The following is an 18,236-nucleotide window of genomic DNA, read 5'->3' on the forward strand; positions in this document are numbered from 1 at the left end:
AGTCTTGAGCGCAAGTTTTAGCTTCGTACTAGTTATGTACATCTTGGGCCATCTCGCAGGTTTAGAAGAGATCTCATCACCGTAAAGGACCACATAGTTTTGTTTTATTTATTTATTTATTGGTACTGGGGATTGAACCCAGGCCCTTGCTGCTCGTGAGGCAGGCGCCGGAACTACTGAGCTAAATCCCCACCCCAAGGACAACATACCTGCTTCCTGCGTGGTAATTCCTCTATTTTCCAATAGGAAATGTGCGAAAATATAGTGGCAAATTCATTGAATGGAATTGTTTCATAGGTAGTATCAATAAATACTAGGTATTTATTTACTAGGTATTTAAATACTAGGTAAGTTTTATCTAGCAAAATGTATTGAAGACATTTATTTTGGATGTACACGTTTTTGTGTAAATCCTTAAAAACAAATAGCAGAGATAGCACCAAACGGTGCATTTTTTATCAGTACAAACAACCCATTAGTATTTGTATCTCAGTGTCAAATGGCCAGTTTATGCAACGATGTATGAACAAATTTTAAACAGACAGTAGATTAAAAGGCAACCTGGATGAAGTATTAAAATGTTTTTGTCAAGAAGGGTCATCCTATGTAAAGTATTCAAAAGATATTTTTACTGAAGAATATCTTCTTTTTCTAAGATTCACATAGGACCTTTTAAATTATTGGTAATATTTTATAGATTCTTGAGACAATCCAGACTGAAAGATAAATTGAAATGAAATTATTTTGTCCTGTATTTTATTTTATCCATTTGCTGAAAACGTCTATAAATATTCTAAAAAGAAACATCACCATTGCCTTTTCTTCCAATCATAGCAAAAAATGGGCCTTTGTAATTAAAGGGATTCTGTGTGATGCCTGATCACTGATAAATATTAAATTCATATGTGGCTAATAGAATTGGACCCCCAAACTATGTTTATCATAGCTTCTCTTCCCTAGCCATTTTTTTATTGTAGTTGTTGTTTGTAGTTTTCTGTCTCCTTTCAAAATCTGTTGTTTTAGGCTGGGTGTGGTGGCGCATGCCTATAATCCCAGAATTTGGGAGGCTGAGGCAGGAGGATTGCTGTGAGTTCAAGACCAGCCTGGGCTACATAGTGAGTTCCAGGGCAGTCTGAACTACATAGTGAGACCCTGTCTCAAAAAACAAACAAACAAACAAACAAAGTCTGTCGTCTTTGTGGGACCAACAGACAAATTCAAAAAAGTTCAAATAAAAAACCATAATGTTCTATTACTGGCTTCATATTTCTTAGGAATCAGAAAGCTCTAAGTTAACAAAAGAAATAACTGTGGTATTTCAGGAATTATACAGTCCTAAAATATTTATTGAAATGTTATAATGCTAAAAGTGAAAAAGGTCCACAGGAAAAGCTCTGGAGTCAGGAGGATGAGTGGCTTAAATTTTAATCCAAGTTCTACCACTTATCATCTATGGATGGCCTTGCGCCTATCCTGTCCCTGGTAGGATGAGGATAATAATGCTAACCTCATGTATATTGAAAGTAGTTGAGAGGACTGGCTGAATGAATGTAAGATTTAGAACAGTGCCTGTCACATGTGAAGGGTTACATACGTCATAGTTAGCAACATGGTCGTCAGTGGGAGGGTAACCTGATAATGGCTGTTCCTTGCATAGTGCTGATGAGAAGCATTGTACAGTGAAAATTCATATTCATCAAGGGATGATTATGTTCCAGGTACAATAATAATCATTTTTGTGTTTATTCTATTATTTAATTATCACAATATTATGTCAGGGAAGGTTTTACTTTTGCCGATTGGGAGGTGAAAATTTTGAAGCTTATAGTGACAAAATAACTCTCCTAAAGTTTCAGCTAGTAAGTGAGAAAACCAGGATTTAAACCAAAGTTCTATTTATTACAGCACACTGACCTGGTCCTTCAAGAAAACAGGTCAACTATTTACTTTACAGGAAAATAGGGTAGCCAGTGGCTGAATTCTGAGGGCATAGTGAAGACTTGAATTCTGTCTTGTGCTTCCAGTGATGGTCTGTGAACAATTTAGTTAACTTCTCTTTGCCTCAGATTTCTCAAATATCTACTGATGATTATATCTCAATACAGAGTTGATATAAAAATCAGATAAACTATATCCAGTGCTTGATTTCTTCTGTGTTCTTTTTTTTTTTGGTACTGGGGATTGAACTCTGGTCTTTGCGCTAACAAGGCAGGCCATGAAACTGCTGAGCTATATCCCCGGCCTGTGTTCATTTTTATCTGATTTGTGATAGTTGGTCAGTACACATAGTTGTTTTATTAATTTCATGTTGTTTCTAATCTCCCATCCACAATTGTCAAAGCCAGGTTTCTACAAATTATGATCCAGACTCTAGGTGTGGTTACTTGGCTAACTGAGAAGAATCAGATTTTCATGATTAAGTTATCTGTAAAGGAGAGAACATTCTAGCTAAGGCTGATATTCCACTGGGTAACAACTGCTACTGACATATGACTCACTACAATATTAAAACATGAGACTTGGTACCAGACAGAACATGGGTGAAGATGTTGAATCTTTGGGGTCTAGGAGCATTGTCTGCAGGAGAGGGTCGCCCGGGGCAGATGCTAAAGAATATTAAAAAAAAATTTGTCAGTTGATTTCTATATTAAATGTTGATTTCCAATTGTGAAAATACCTAATTATTGTATTAGGGAAATTAAGGTGCAAGAGAGGCAATGTGTTATTTAGGTTCTAAAAGACATTTTTTTTTCCAAAGAAAAACATAATTTCTTCCAAATAATCTACAAGTTTAATCATTTCTTGGGCAATTTGCTGAAGTGCTGTTCAAAATGAAAGGAGGAGTGAAGCATCACAAAATATTCTAAAAATGACAGTGTAAGTGCTGATAATTTAAAGTTCCTTTTTACAAAATTCACTTTTTTCTGATGCTATTACCCCAGTTCACTTTTACTTATTAGTTTCTTCTTGATTCTGAGAACTATTTCTAAGTCTGTAAAGGGTGAATTCCAACTCAGAGGCTACACGTTTGTACTCACTTGATATTAAGAGGCAGAAAGTATAGTATATATCTTTAGAGTAAGAGATTCAACCAGTCTTAGAATGATCCAGTTTTCTGAACCCAAATTTGACTAGGTGGGTAGACCAGGCTTGTTCTACCAGGTAAAAAATGCTAACAAAACATGAACTTGCCCATCTTCAGGAGTTCAATGTCTAATTTAAACTGGAGTCCAAGTTGTTCAACAATAGCACTATAGCATAGCAGTAGTCACAGAAGTGGGAAGAGAGACAATTCTTTATCCTTTGGGAGGAAGAAATCCTGGGGAAATGCGCCCAGTCTTGGACAAAAATGTCTCTCCTTAGCAGGCAAGCATTTGAGCTATTGGAAATGAATGGATTCTGGTCAATAAAATCATGAAATTATTTGAAAAATTATTCCACCACATGCCTGGATATGTGCACCTTAACATTTTTTTTTTATCTGGTTGGGTGTGGTGGTGCAAGTTTGTAATCCCAGTACTTGGGAGACCGAAATAAGTGTATCTCCAGGAGTTCAAAGCTAGTTTAGCTAAACAGTGAATCCAAGGCCAGCCTGAATTAAATGGTGAGATCCTGTCCTGGAAGCCTTGAGATCTTATCCATCTTGATACTTGGTTGTTCCTTCCTACCACTTTGTCTCTCCTAGTTGTAGGACTCCTTCTATGCTGTAGCACGTTGCTGTAATGAAAGTTTCCTCAGGTGAGGAGTAAAGTTGCCATATCCTTTCACTCATTAAAAATGCAAGGATTGCTACATTTGTGGGACCAACCTCCTCTAATATATCCTGGGTTAGTTAGATATGAAAGATTTTTTTCAGTGGGCTCTCATTGGAAATATGCTGGGCCCTGAATCACAGCAATTTGAGTCCTGAGATGAAAGAAGCTGCATATACTAAGAGGACTCTAAAAGATGCAATCGGCGTTCACTTCCTGCCATGGTGGGACACTCTGGGCCTCTACAGACTGGAGGGAAACCGTAATAGAACAACATTTCTTTGTGTGGCTTTCAAAAATATACTGAAGGGATCTGCACACAAATAGCATCTTAGAAAAAAGTGTGGAAAAGCCATGTTAAAAAAAACAAGACTTGAACTCCTTCCCCTTCTTTCTTCTTTTCCAACAGAAAGAGTTGTCTGTAAAACTCATCTACGACTGCTTTGCATAATGCTTGGGTCCCCTCTTCCCCCCTCAGGTTTTGGTTCGGGATTCTAATGATACGATAGATGGTGCATGCGCAGTACAGACCCCTGTCATGTGGGGTCCCAGCAAGGGTAATGGAAAGCAGCCAGACTTCATGAGTGCAGAGAATGCGTGTTTTCTATGCTGGCCACATCGTTGGCCACACAAATGATTCTTTGGAGGCTTGAAAGTTGGAGTCAGCCTGGTCAGACTGCATTTTTGGAAAATTTAATCAACTAACTAATGACAAAAGAATATATCCACTCCCTGGGTATTTCATTTGCATAGTTTATCCGTAGGAGGCCTTTCTAGTAATTTACATACTCTACTGCTCTCACAATTAAAAGAAAAAAGAAAAATGATCAGGCTCCATAGATAGTGGCTTCCAGCATGTGTCTAGAAGAGAAATTTGAGTTTATCTAGAACATCGTGATGAATAAATGTATATTTTTATTATTAAAATTGCTAGTCAGCAGAAATGTATGGAGTTATATAAACTTCACTTTTTGAAATATTTTTAGGTTTTCTAATTATCTTTAAATGAAATCAGTATTCTTAGGAATTAGCTAAGATAAATTTTATGTTCAAATTAAATTTGTACCAGAATGTGTATTTTGATCATGAAAATCTCCAAGAACATAAAAATTACAATTATAAGGCATTTATGCTAAAATGACATATTTATGGAGGATACTGCTACAAATTCTAAAATATCTAATTAAAGAAAAACAACTTCAGCCAATAGCCCAGTTATATTAGAACTCTGAAAACCCAATGAATACTATTCTAAATATGTAGATAATTAAGTTTATAATTTTCAAATTATTTCTTTGAAATAAATTTAAGGTCATAAGTAATGACTTTAAAAGTCAATCAGCACTTAAGTGCAACTATCTTTTCTGATGTTCTGAAGAAACACTAAAACTGGTGGAACCAAGGGAAAACCTAGACAAACACTCTACCTGCACTTGCTCTTAGCAGCAACTGCAGAAGACAGACGCCCAGCCAGAAGTACTCTATTATTAGCTTTGCTGTCATAATTGTTTAAGTAGCTCTATAAGGAAGGTAGAAGTTGTTTTCTTCTGTCTTTAACCAGTTGAAACCACCAACTCTTCACTTGCCCACTCAGTACAGTTGTTTAGTGGGTGATCATTTGATGTAAGAGGATGGGAAACTCCACTCTTTGATCTTGCTGAGGCTGCTTTTGAATATGGGTCCTAGGAAGAGCTGTCGTTTGTTTACACATGCGCAGACCCACACTTTGCACCTCCCTTATCTCCAACCATCTTTCCCCACATCTCAGGCCATCTTGCTTCCTTCATGCCAGAAATACCTCGAAATCTGATTCTCCAGAAGGCAGATTTGGTGTGTGGGGCTCTTGCCTCATCATAATTAGCACCTTTAAAAGTAACTTGAACCAAAATGCTACATTTACTGAAAAGGATTTTGGTGCACAGTTAAAGTGGTATAAGTGTTTAATGAGTAGTAGCATGATTCTTAGACTATTTAAATGCTATATTTATGTGGGACAAGTAACACTGAGAAGCAATTTAGTTATTTGTAATGTAAACAATAGATTTTTTTCTTTTTTGGGGGGGTACAGGGGATTGAACTTGGGTCCTTGTGCTTGTGAGGCAGGCGGTGGGACCACTGAGCTAAATGCCCAGCCCTAGCATTAGAGTTTTTGTGGGAGTACTATGCTACTGACCTGCTTGCCATATATTGTTTATTTTCATATTTTTCAGATATTTATTTTTTTTAATTATTTTATCCCTTCCCCCCAAACCCCTCCCCTCCCTGCGTACAAAGGCTTTGTTTCCATTCGTTCCTTCTATTTTAATTTTTTTCCTTGTCCCTTCCTTCCTTTTTTCCTCCCTTCTCCCTTGTTCTCCTTCGCATTTGAACACTTCCTTCCCATTTCCCAACATCCATTATACATCTCAGTTTTGTTTTGCTTTTTTTTTGTTTTGTTTTGTTTTTGGGTTTTTTTTTGGTACCAGGGACTGAACTCTGGTCTACATCTCAGTCTTTATTTCCACTTTTGGTTTCTCACTTCAGAGAAACAATGCCGTATTAAACATGTGTGTCCGATTTATTTCACTGAAGAGTATGGTCTCAAGGTCCATCCATTTAGCTATATATGTCTGAAGTTCATCTTTCTTTATGGTAGAATAGTACTCTATCATATAAAATCTACTTTATCCACCTGTCAACTGTGGACCTTTGGGCTGCTTCTAAGATTTAGCTATTACAAATTGTGCTGTACCTTTTGAATAAACTCTTTCACAAAATTTGTTGTATCACGAATACTGCTTTTTGCGGTAGGCAAAATGGGCCTCATTCAGGCATACTGGGAGCGCAAAGGACTTTTTACATCAAGGTAAAGTGCAAAGGACTGATTTACATCGAGGTAAATCCGAGTCTAAGGCCTTCAAATTCTTTTTCTTTTAAGACGCACATTTAAGATGGCAGATTATATTCTCAAATAATGTATACATTTATTCCTGTATTGACTGACAGTGCTCTTTCCTAACCCTTGTCTGCCAAGGCAGTGCTTCTTCTTCTGAGACTAGCTAGGAGACTTCCTTCTCCTCTAAGGGTAGCAGGTCATCTTTCTTCTCGCAGCTTTATAGCAGCTTACAGCACTTGATGTAACTATGATACAGCTTTTCCAAGGACTGACATTATAAAAATTGCATTTTAAAATAAAATATTTTCCTAATTCATAGCCTTTTGTAAGTCCAAGGAACATAGAAAGATGATAAAAATGAGAATATTTTTTGTGAGCTTCATGCATCTCTGAATTGATCCATAAAAATTTGAATTAAGATTGCATACATTGTCTTTTAAAAATATGTTCAGAAATACAATTTAGTAGTTTTTTGAAGTTTTTTCATGTGCATCAGCACCATCTGGAATGATTTTGTTCATTGCTGTAGTCAGTGTTTTCTCTCTTCCCCACCTACACATAATCCATTCTTCGCATTCTTGCTCAAAAATATATTTGAAATGAATATTTTGAAGTCAGATTTTTTAAAAGCTTAGCTCTTTCAGCAAATATTTCATTTGTGCCTAGTATTACACCTGGAAAAGCTAAGGAACATAGACTGAACGCGAGGCAATTTGTCACTTCTGCTAACCCAAGGAAGCCAGACAAGTTAACACTCTTGGCCTCTACCACCTTTGCTCTTTGCTCTTTGCTCTTTCCTCTCAATCTCTCTCTCTCTCTCTCTCTCTCTCTCTCTCTGTCTCCTGCAGGGTCCCCACTCCCTAGAAGATTCAGCAGCAAAACAGAAACAGCACCAGCTTATAGGAGTTAAATGGTTTTCTGGCTTCCAAATTGTGTGATCTTAAGTAAGTGGCTTAGCTTCGTAGATATAGTTTCTTTAGCTACAAACAGGAACAAATTGTTTTTACTTTTCTGGTTGTTGGGGAAACGGAATATAACAATGAATGCATCTAATAAACATACCTTAACACATCATTGGCTTCCCATATATGGAGGCTTTTATTACTACCATATCATGAAGGGTTCTGATATCATTCATATCCCAAGCCAATTTTCTTTCAAATACTGTTTTCATTAGACCAATTTTCAAAGTAATAATTGGCAAGTAGCAGGCATACTAAAATATAATATGTATCATCTTTGTAAAGGTCTGGTTCCTTTCCTTGCCATAAGAATAAAGCGAGAAGAATCATGATGCTGGTTCCTGTTGCCCCCTGGGGTACTGGCCAGATCCCACAGCAGGCCTGGAACAACTGTCTGTCAATAATGCCTCCGTAATAAGCTGCCGTTATGTCAGAAATGTTACGCACCGATTCCTACTGGGGGATGTAAGGTCAACTAGCTGGCCAAGGTGGTAGCAGCCAGCATACCTACAGCAGTCGGAAAGACAGTCAATTCATTGTTATCCAAGAAGAAATTTGAACTATATTTGACTGTCTCATCTGAAAAATACCTAGAGCTGAAAGAACATCTCAGCGGTCAAGAGGCCCACTAAATATGGCAGTTTAAATCAGCGGCAGTGTAGTAATTTTCATCACTGAATAATTTAATATCTGACTGGAAGAATTTAATTTATTGCTTGATAGCAACTTCTTATTTAAATCTAGCTCAGACAATAGGTTGGGAGCTTTTGGTAAAAGGATCTACAACAATTTCAATTCCATTTTCTTTTCAGTTTAAATCACCTCTCTTGTACTTCATTCCTTGACTGGACTCTCAACAAAATAATGGTGTAAAGCACACATGGTCACTAAATTTATTAGAGGCTCTGACATGGAAAGGCACCTGTGTGATGAGTGTGTGAGTGTGTCCGTGTGTGATATTTCTCACAGCCACTGCTCTGATGGGTTCAGAGGCTGGGGGATATGAATCTATATCATGTAGGAAACTGAGATAACTAGAGATTAATCCACTTTTTCATCTCTTGCTTTGACTCAGGTTGGGAGCCACCATATCTATGGAGTTACAGGAGAACTGGAACTCTGCTTTTGTCGATTTTTTGTCCTGTCCAATCTTGCTTTTTCTCCAGATTGACTAGCATTGATTGGACAATTTGGATTAAAAGCTAATCCAAAGCAAGGTTCTGACTTCTATCCCTGGTACCAAAAAACAAAACTAATCCATGTCTATTTGTGGTTGAGGCTAATTGGAGTCTAGACTGGACCTGTTTTCTTGGAGCTACCTAATTTCTTTCTTGGAATCAACTAATAATGTCTTTCTTGGATCCTTCCTGGAAATACAAGGCTCTCATCAATTAGAGGAGTCTCAGTGTAACTCCAGCAGAAACAGATTATTTCAGGCTTGCAAGACTGATGGTCTAAGCCTCTCCAAAAGTGTTGGGGAAGAGGTGAGTTTCTGAGTGCATTGCACCCTCTGCAAATTGTTCAAAACTCTGCTGTCAAATATGTGCTAGTAAACCACACACGGCTGTTAAAATTAAATTCTGAATCAAATAAATATTTAAAAAATTAATTAATTAAAAATTAAAATTCAGTTCTTTGGTCTCATGAAGAGATTTTTCACATGCTTCTAATCATGTATCCATATGTGACACAGATATCAAAACTTTCCATCAGCAAACCTAAAAATAGATATCAGTTTTATAGTTTTGCTCTCCCTATATAAGCACATATATGTGTGGCAATATTAAAAACATGTGTCTTCAGCTCATATTTTATAACTGTTAATTAATCAAGTATGAATACAAGACAGGAAAGACTATTTCTTGGTAAAAGTACTACTGGTAACTGGGGGTAGTGGCACGCACCTGTAATTCCAGCCCTAAGGAAGGCTGAGGCAGGAGGAACTTAAATTGAACCCAGCCTAGGCAACTTTGCAAGAACCTCTCTCAAAATACAAAATAAAATAAAAAGGGCAGGGGACATAGCTCAGCACGAAGGTCCTGGGTTCAACCCTCAGTACTGAAAAAAAAAAAGTTTACTTTGTTTCTTAAATCAAAAGTGCTTCATGAACTGAGTAGTGTCTTAGGCTTCCAATAATCGTGTGTTGAATGATAAAGTGATCTGTTTTCTATACCTGCTTAGCACTTCATGCTTCTTCTACAATGCTCACAAGCTTTTCAATGCATGCAGTATTTACCACTGCCCCTAGACTGAGAGGCTGGTGAAGACAGTAACTGTGTTTTTCCATTTCTCCACTGTAGCCTCAGCGTCCAGCACCACACACACCTGGACGATTGTTATTATGTAACAAGTATTTCCTAACTGAGTGGAGAGATATCTCTTAACTCTCTCTGTGTCCCTTCATGGATTAAAATGCCCACTTCTCGGGATTAGTTGGGGACTACATGAAACAGTGTCACTACCTGACAGGCGCCTGACATCGGACAGGTGCTGCAATTGTGCCTCCTCTCTCATCCCGTGATCAATAGAAGCTTGGGTCACTTGGATTCACAGGTTGCAGAGACTTATGGCCAAGCTGATAATTTCCCCAGCTCTTAGCAGTTGTACTTCCTTCACTTTGATCAGAAGCTTGGTCAAAGTCATTAACCACAAGGAAAAAACAGTCAAGAGTTCATTTCTGTTGTTTGGCAGTCAGGCAGTAGTTCTGCAAGGAAACAAAGTCCTAACACAGCAGTTAGCTTCATAATTCATTCTAGAAATCTCTTTAAGTTGAAAATTCTGGCCTTTTACCAACCATCTGGTCCATTCAGTCTTCTCTTCCCCTATCAGAATTTCTGAGAGCAAAACTCTGCCAACAATTAAGTGTTGAAACCCTTCCTAGGGATTCTTAGATCTGAATTAGTATGGCAGGACCAGCTGGAGGGAGAAATTTGGAATGAATGGAACTTTAGGATGAGCATTTCCAGTCTTTATCTTTGCCCTTTTCTGGGCTTTGAAATCTCCCTTAAATGCTGCATTTGTATATTTTAGAGGTGGGAAAGATGACAACATTCTGTGTAGTTTACAGGCATTAGTATAAAAGCCAATTCTAAGACATTCAAAGCCAAAGGAGGAAAGGAGACCCTGAGTGTTTTGCAGTGTGGCTCCAAGTGTTATGCAGCATGTTGCAGTAACAGTTTTAGCCATCTGCTAACGGATATTAGTAAAAGTGGAGGCCATGTTAAAAAAATCAAGTGTTGGGTTGTCCTTTGCAGAAAGTTAATAAAAAGAAGGAAGTGAAAGATTGCTCATTATTTTTAATGACTTTGCTTTCCAGCAGAGTGCCTGTATCTCCCTGTCTTTACGTTCTGCCTCCGTCCACTTCATTATAGCACTCTCAGCTACTCCTGAGAATGAGGGCTTTGTTCTAAAGCAGAGTTCATCCAGAGGCTCCAAGCTCCAGGCTGACCGGCTGTTAACCACACTTCCGGTGCCAAGGTGATGATACAAAGATGAGCCCACAACATTGTCCGCAGAGCAGTCATCCAGCCTGATGGGCTGATTTCCCTCTCAGCGGGTCGACATCATTGCAGGGATTCAGCCTTCAAATAACTCATTGTGCTTGAAGGGTGATGCAAGTTTCAGCCATTTGTAGTTCTTACTTTAGTAAACTCCATACACCATCTTGTTAGAAGCAGCCTATATCCTTGAACATTCCCTGTAGATATGTTTGTGTCTCACTGGGTTTTCTAATTTTATTACTTGGGTTTACATATTTGCATGCATAAACTATCCTGCTCATTTAGAGTAGGGAGCTTTCTGTGCTATAGCCCACAGATAAATAATGGAAAAGTGCATACTCAATTCCTTAGCAGTGAAATGAAAAAATAATAAGTAATCTTTTATCACACTACAATACTGAAAGAAGGTAAGACCTTCAGTCTAGGAATGCAAATGTTTTGGAAGGCAGTACAACAATGTAAGCCCATAAATACAGAATAAGGAAGCACACACAGAGACACACACACACACACACACACATACACACAGACACAGATACACACACAATGAGAATTGTGCTCCAGATTCTATAGTAGTCATGCTTCTCTTCCAAATAAGGGCTGAATAGGCTGTGCTTTTTGAAATCACTTTGAACTTTTGTATTCACAAATCCGTGAGTTTTGAAAACAAGATAAGTGCTCTGGAGAGGATGGGGGGTTGGTAAATCACCCCATTCTTGAGTGTGGGTCGGAGCAAGAAATGTGGCAGCAGCATTTTCTCTGACTGAATGGATCAGAATCCCTTTGACTTTCATCAGGCAAAATCATCAGAAATGTTCCTCTTTATAAATTTAAGAAAGACTCTGTCTGGTTTATTCATGTTTCGGTTTGAGCATATGTATTTTTCAAACAAAATAAATGGGTCTTTTGCCAAAAGTATTCAGGCAGCATACCCTTACACAAAGCCTTGTTGGAAATACGGTGTATGTTTATTCATTAGCTGTCAGGCTCTTCTGGGCTCAGTACCCCCACACAGAGCCTGTTTAATAACATTTACACAGAACTGTGCTGGGGACTACTTTGGTGGAGGAATATCCATTCTGACAAAATACACGGTTTTACTTGTCTTCATCCAGGACAGGAAAATAGGATTGCCCCTGCTTTATGTAAACACTGCCACACTGTTGACCAAAACAAAAAAGCTCTTCATTATTGTCATTCTAGAAAGCAAAGAATTAAGCCAGTCAGCCAATTTGAAGGAAAAATGAACATATTTTAGTTTTCTCACAGCCCAGAAGAGATTTAGTTAGAATGTCTCCCTTCCCAAATGACTTAACTTTATCTCCTGACCACAGTGAGAGTTGTTTGATCTATTTAGTTTGGAAGAGACAAATATGATAAGCTACTGAGAAGAAAACTAATTAGGAAAGAGGTTCCAAAGGGTTCATTGGATTGCAGGAAAAATAACAAAATGAACAAAGAAAAGAAAGCAAAACATTCTGTTCTGTCATCAGTTGGGCTCCTGCTGTGTGGGAGGGGGGTGGGGTGGTAGGAGTCATCAAAGTCATTTCCCCAACTGCTAGGCCTCTCTAATGGACTTAGTATTAAAATCCATAGGAAAATCATCAAATGTGGTAATGGCAACACATTCAAGAAGTTGGTAGTATGAGAAGGAAAAAAGATGTGTAACATCAGTGTGGATAGAGCTTAGCCACAGGGGGTAAACAAATATCATTTAGGGGTAGAGAATTGGTTAATCACATTGATATCTAAACTATACTATTAAGGATTGCTAATTGAGATGCCTAATTGCATTTCCATTTCAGGATGGAAGGCTTTCCTGAGCTTTGTGGTACACTTGTACAGTGTTGTGTGTGCACACACCCATGCATGTGTTTGTATATACACAAAAGAATGGTTTGAGAAAAGGGCAAAGTGAATAAATAAAGATTTCTGTTGCATAAATTGTTGTTTGGAATTGTAGCATTTAAACAGGTGAATTTTAACAGTAGACCGGCTACATTATCCTCTTAAAGATTCAGTTTGGTCTTCTACAAGGGGCCACACAAACCAACTTATGGGTTAGTTATGAGCAATGAATAAGGTGATTATGTAAAGCATGTTTTATTATCTATGTAAAAACAAATACATATTAATCACCTTTTCATTATCCTGAGACCTCCTCTGAATAACTATCATCTTCTATAATCTACTCAGGATGAAACAAACATTCACAGTAAGCTATTAAACAGGAACATTAAATTCTTACTTGAAATAAATGTCTACTGAGTCTGAGACATAAAGAAGATTGAGGTAGGGAAAATGATGGAGAAATACCTACTTGGTAGATCATGGGCTTTCAATTTTGTGATCTATTATACTCTGATTATTTTGGATCCTCTAGAGTGACACAATAGGGATATATTGCTAATAACAAACTCAGACTTAGACTAAAAATAACCTTTCAACAGCTCTCCTTTTTTTATCCTTTGCTTGTCAAGACTGAGGTAATAATTTTAGTCTCCAGCATGAAGAGAAAATATCTAAAAATAGATAATAGTATGAGTCCTAGGGAAATAGTCTACTATAATTTACTTTCTAGATAAATTTTTTAAAATCCATACAGGAATTATTGCTCAATTATCATAAAATTGTTATGGGCTTACATAGTCTATGTTAATCGGAGTGAACTCATTTGGCCCACGTTGTTATGGTGGCGAATACCACACTGCAGAGGTGAAGGGTCAGACAAGACAGAGAAACAAATGATGTAGGTACCCAAGAAACCAAAGCTGAGTGCAGAGAGGCTAAAGACAATAATTAGCTTCCCCAGAGAAAAAATGGGGGAGGTTGGGGGTTTGTGCACTGAAACCCTCTTGTACTTTATGTAAACCTTCACTTCATGAAAATGTCCCATTTCTAGCTCCAAAAGAATAAAATCCTAGGCTTAGTAAGCAAGGAGTAAGTGGAAACTCCAAGAAGATAATTTTCTTCCTGGAACTGTATAAAATTTTTGGCTGCCTTTTCTGGCAAAGAAATGTTGAATTATTTCTTTGCACATAATATATAGCCTTCCTATGAGATAAGTCTTTAGGGAAATGAACCAACATCCTTTCCCACTTTAACAAGCTATCCGATTATTGTATTTGCTTTGCAAATTTCATTTTGCCAGAAATTATCCACCAAAATGGACCAAATTAAGGAAATCAAAGAAGCATACCACATAACATCCCTATCAACTAAATGAAAATGCAGTTCCTCACCGCTGACTGCAGATTCTGATTTTCCAAATCTCATCCACCAGAGTTCAAAACAACTGGAGGTTACTTTGTTTAATTCTATCTGATAAACAGTGGCCTGTCTGCATTAACACCATAGTGAGATATTTTTAGGAAACACACATACACACACATACACACACACACACACACACAGACACATACAACTGCCAGAAAGTAATGATGTGAAATAAGTTAACACATTTTCCAGCCAATTTGAAGCCAGAGAAGAGGACATTTGATCTGCTGGATGAATGAAACAGAGCTGGATCCTGCTTCGTCTTTACTCATTAATATTTCCATATCTACATGCTTTCTGCCAAAGATTTTGCAGTACAATCTGAAGTGTTTCCCAAGTGCTTATTCATATTCCAACATCAGAAAATTCCAACTTGTTTGTATGATTGATCTGTTGCTATTGCATAAATGATTTGTTTCTTTTTTCTGTCTGCAAGGCTGTTTTATACCTCAGCGCTCTGCAGAATCCCCCTCACATACAGTGATCAATCTCTGAGTTGCTCTGTCAAAAAAATGAGAAGTAGGTAAGTAGACTGCTAATAGCTAACCATTAATAAGTTTGGGTCTAAAAGATTCTTATCTAGAAATCTCAGCACATTTAATTCATTAGTTATATCAAAAAACTCTGTCTGCAGCTTTACTCTGTCTACACTGTAACCCGCACACCTAGAAATAGACCTGAAATACCAGTGGATACTGGCAAGTACTAATAAAATGGATTAAAGTATTGACAAAAGCTTATGAATCTAATAATTTTAAAGTTTTGTTTCATGCTTCATTATTATATTTGTAGGTCCAGTCCTACAAAAATGAATTATATATAGAGACCAGCTAACGACTTTACTACCTAGTTGTAGATAAAAGATATGCATAGATAAATAATAGAACCACTACCAGAAAATTAGCAGTAGAGAAAGGCTACAGGTAGTGTCAGGAGAGTTCAAGAGAGAGATAATAATTAACCAAAAGAATCAAGAAGATTTTTAGAAGTGGTTGTTAATGAACAGGGCTTTGATGCATAGGCTTGAGTTTATGTGATGGGAAGGACTTGAATTAAATTTGTCAGGGCCTTGATCTGGACAGCCTGTATTCACATTCTACTACCATCTAGTAAATGTGGCTGTGTTCCCCAGGTGAAGTGACCACTCGGGTAATTGAGAAATGGTAACAGATTCTGTCTTACGGGGGGTTATAAGGGTCCAGGTAGTTACTCTATGGATTTTCCTGATACGTAATGTCAGCTGAGAGAAACTTCTAGCAACTGGTGAGCTGGTTCTTACACAACTTGACAGAACTTCTTTAGTGAAATGTAATGTAGAGAGCATTCAGAAAGAATCACCAGCAGCACATCTCAAAAGGAAATGAACATCAGATGGTCCCAAACCTGCAGCCCTGGGCTTTGCCAACAGCTTCAGCCATCTAAAAAGGAACTGAATTGCTTCTCGGCCTTTTGGCTAAGATCAAGTGTCTAAAACGGACCGTCTCTCTGCCCTGTATGGACAGATCTGACCCTTAGCAGGATTCCTCTCATCTGGTGCAAGCCATCCTAACATGTGCAGTGACAGTGGCACTAGAGTCCTCATTTAGCATCCGGCCCTCTTGAGAATGGGCAACAGGAGCGAGGAAGTGGGCAGGAGCCGAGTGGGGAGTGTATTCTTAGATTTTAAAACCTGTGCTGTGCCTTCCAAAAAAAATCTCTCTAATAAATACAACTTCCCTTCATACTTTATGAAAAGTTTTTCATAGGATGTAAAAGATTTATAGAAAAGCTGCCTCATTTGAGATCCCAAGAGACAGCTACTCTGGGCCCAAAGCATTTTTCCTTACTCAAAAATTTCAGGGAAATAAAATTGAAATGGCATAGACTCCTGAAATCATGGAATAGGGTTTCTCGTTATCCTCTTTGAGCATAGCATGAATATTAGTCCAGTTCATTGACTTTCTTTTGATCTAAGATATTTTTTTTATCCAGAACTCTTCACCCCAAGTTGACCTTTCATATGAAACATAAATACTATGTAGGTTTTGTTAGATTCAGTAACTTTCTCAGGGAGATAGGCTTACATAAGTGGAAAATAAATGTTCTTTAAAAATTTCTTTAAAAGTAATAGCACCATTCTTAAGTGAAATAAATAGGACACATGTGTGTAAACACCAGTTTCTCTGTGTGAAAAACTAAAAGTGTAAATAAGATACAAATCGTATAACTGACAATGTGAAATAGGAAGAAAGGGGCTAAAGGTGTAGGGGAAGTGGGAAGGGTAGGGGAAAGGAAATATGGGGAAAATAAAACGAGAAAAGGAAGAAAACAGAAACAACATCTTTGTAAATAGGGAAGGGAGTAGGGGGTGAAGGGAGGGCAGGGATAAGGGGAAAAAATGAGAACCAAGACCTGTCATGTAGAGGTACAAGATCCCAATGATGAATGTAACTGTACTGTAACCCTAAAATGTACCAATAAACTCAATGAAAAGAAAGTACCAACAATACAACATATCCATTTGTGTAGCTCCGTAGTGCTCTAGTACCAACAACACAACATATCCATTTGTGTAGCTCCGTAGTACTCTACAGCAGTGTGAGAAATGACAGGCTCCAAACAATGAGAGTGTTTGTGTTGCTTTTCCTTCAGTTAAAAAAAAGTGAAAAACCAGAATATTACTATTTATAGATTTAACTCTGGGAAATTATAATTTGCTTACAGAATGCCAATGACATTTTTGAATAAAAATGAAACTTGTAAAGTTATATCTACTCGAATTCATGTAGCTTCTGAGATTACTCCCCTCCTCATAAGTTAAAGCTGTTCTCCAAGTTGTATTATAAAAATTATCATATTCTTATGATAATTAGATAATTAGAGGTTTCCTTCACATTAAAATTATTTCATTCCAATAATGCCTTTTTTCTCAGTGAAATACTTCATGTATTCATACATCAAATTTTCACAGGAATGACAAATAACTTACCTTGTATTATTAGATGTGGTGAATTATTTTTCTGTCCCTAAAGAGAGAAAAATTTTTGATTACAAAAACTGTTTTACTTTGAAGTAGACAAGAGAGGGCACTCATGTACTTCATATGTAATTGAGAATAAATTTTCTAGCTGTTCGAAGGAATGACTAGAGGAAAAATATTTTTAAAGGATTGGAAAACGTAAAATTAATATAAAACACTGATACAAATGTATCATTTTTATAAATAAAAGTGAGAAGAAAAAGAATTTTTGGAAGAATACCATATAAATCTCTTCAAAAGGATTGACAAATTCAAATTAAAACAGACATAAAATTTTTTTCTCCTAAGCTTGATTTAATTCAATCTGAAATAAACGAACATTTAAAAATAATACTATTTGAAAAGAATGAGAAAGCTTTTTTAAAAATCAAAACAGCAGAAGCTACAATTTTTTACTTGAAAGGAATGGTGTCCTGTGACCTATACAATGGAATCAAATTTGCAAAAATTTAGTTTCAGATAGAGAGAGGTCCTTGTTCCATAGTGTAATATAGTGGTCTTATGAACCACACTCTTGAGCCAGGTGCAGAGGTGAATGGGTGGAACTTAAAGGACAGTGACGCCCCGGCCAAGACGGAAGTTTGCAATAGGCTCTACCCCAGTCCTCCATTCTTCCTGCCCTCCCCTCCCCTCCCCTCCCCTCTCCTCTCTCCCCTCCCTTTTTCTCCTTCCCTCCCATGCTCTCCTCTCCTCTTCCTCTCTCTCTCTCTCTCCCCCTCCCTCCCTCCCTCCATGCCTGCCTACCTGCCTGCCTTCCATACTGGGGATTAAGTCCAGGCCTTCCCACAGAGGCATGTTCTCAGGCTTTTATTTTTGAAAATGTGGCACAGTGTCTCTTTAAGACTGGAGGTT

This window comes from Fukomys damarensis, unplaced genomic scaffold (assembly GCF_012274545.1).
Source record: "Fukomys damarensis isolate Sample0158 unplaced genomic scaffold, DMR_v1.0_HiC HiC_scaffold_15, whole genome shotgun sequence".
In the NCBI taxonomy this organism is placed as follows: Eukaryota; Metazoa; Chordata; class Mammalia; order Rodentia; family Bathyergidae; genus Fukomys; species Fukomys damarensis.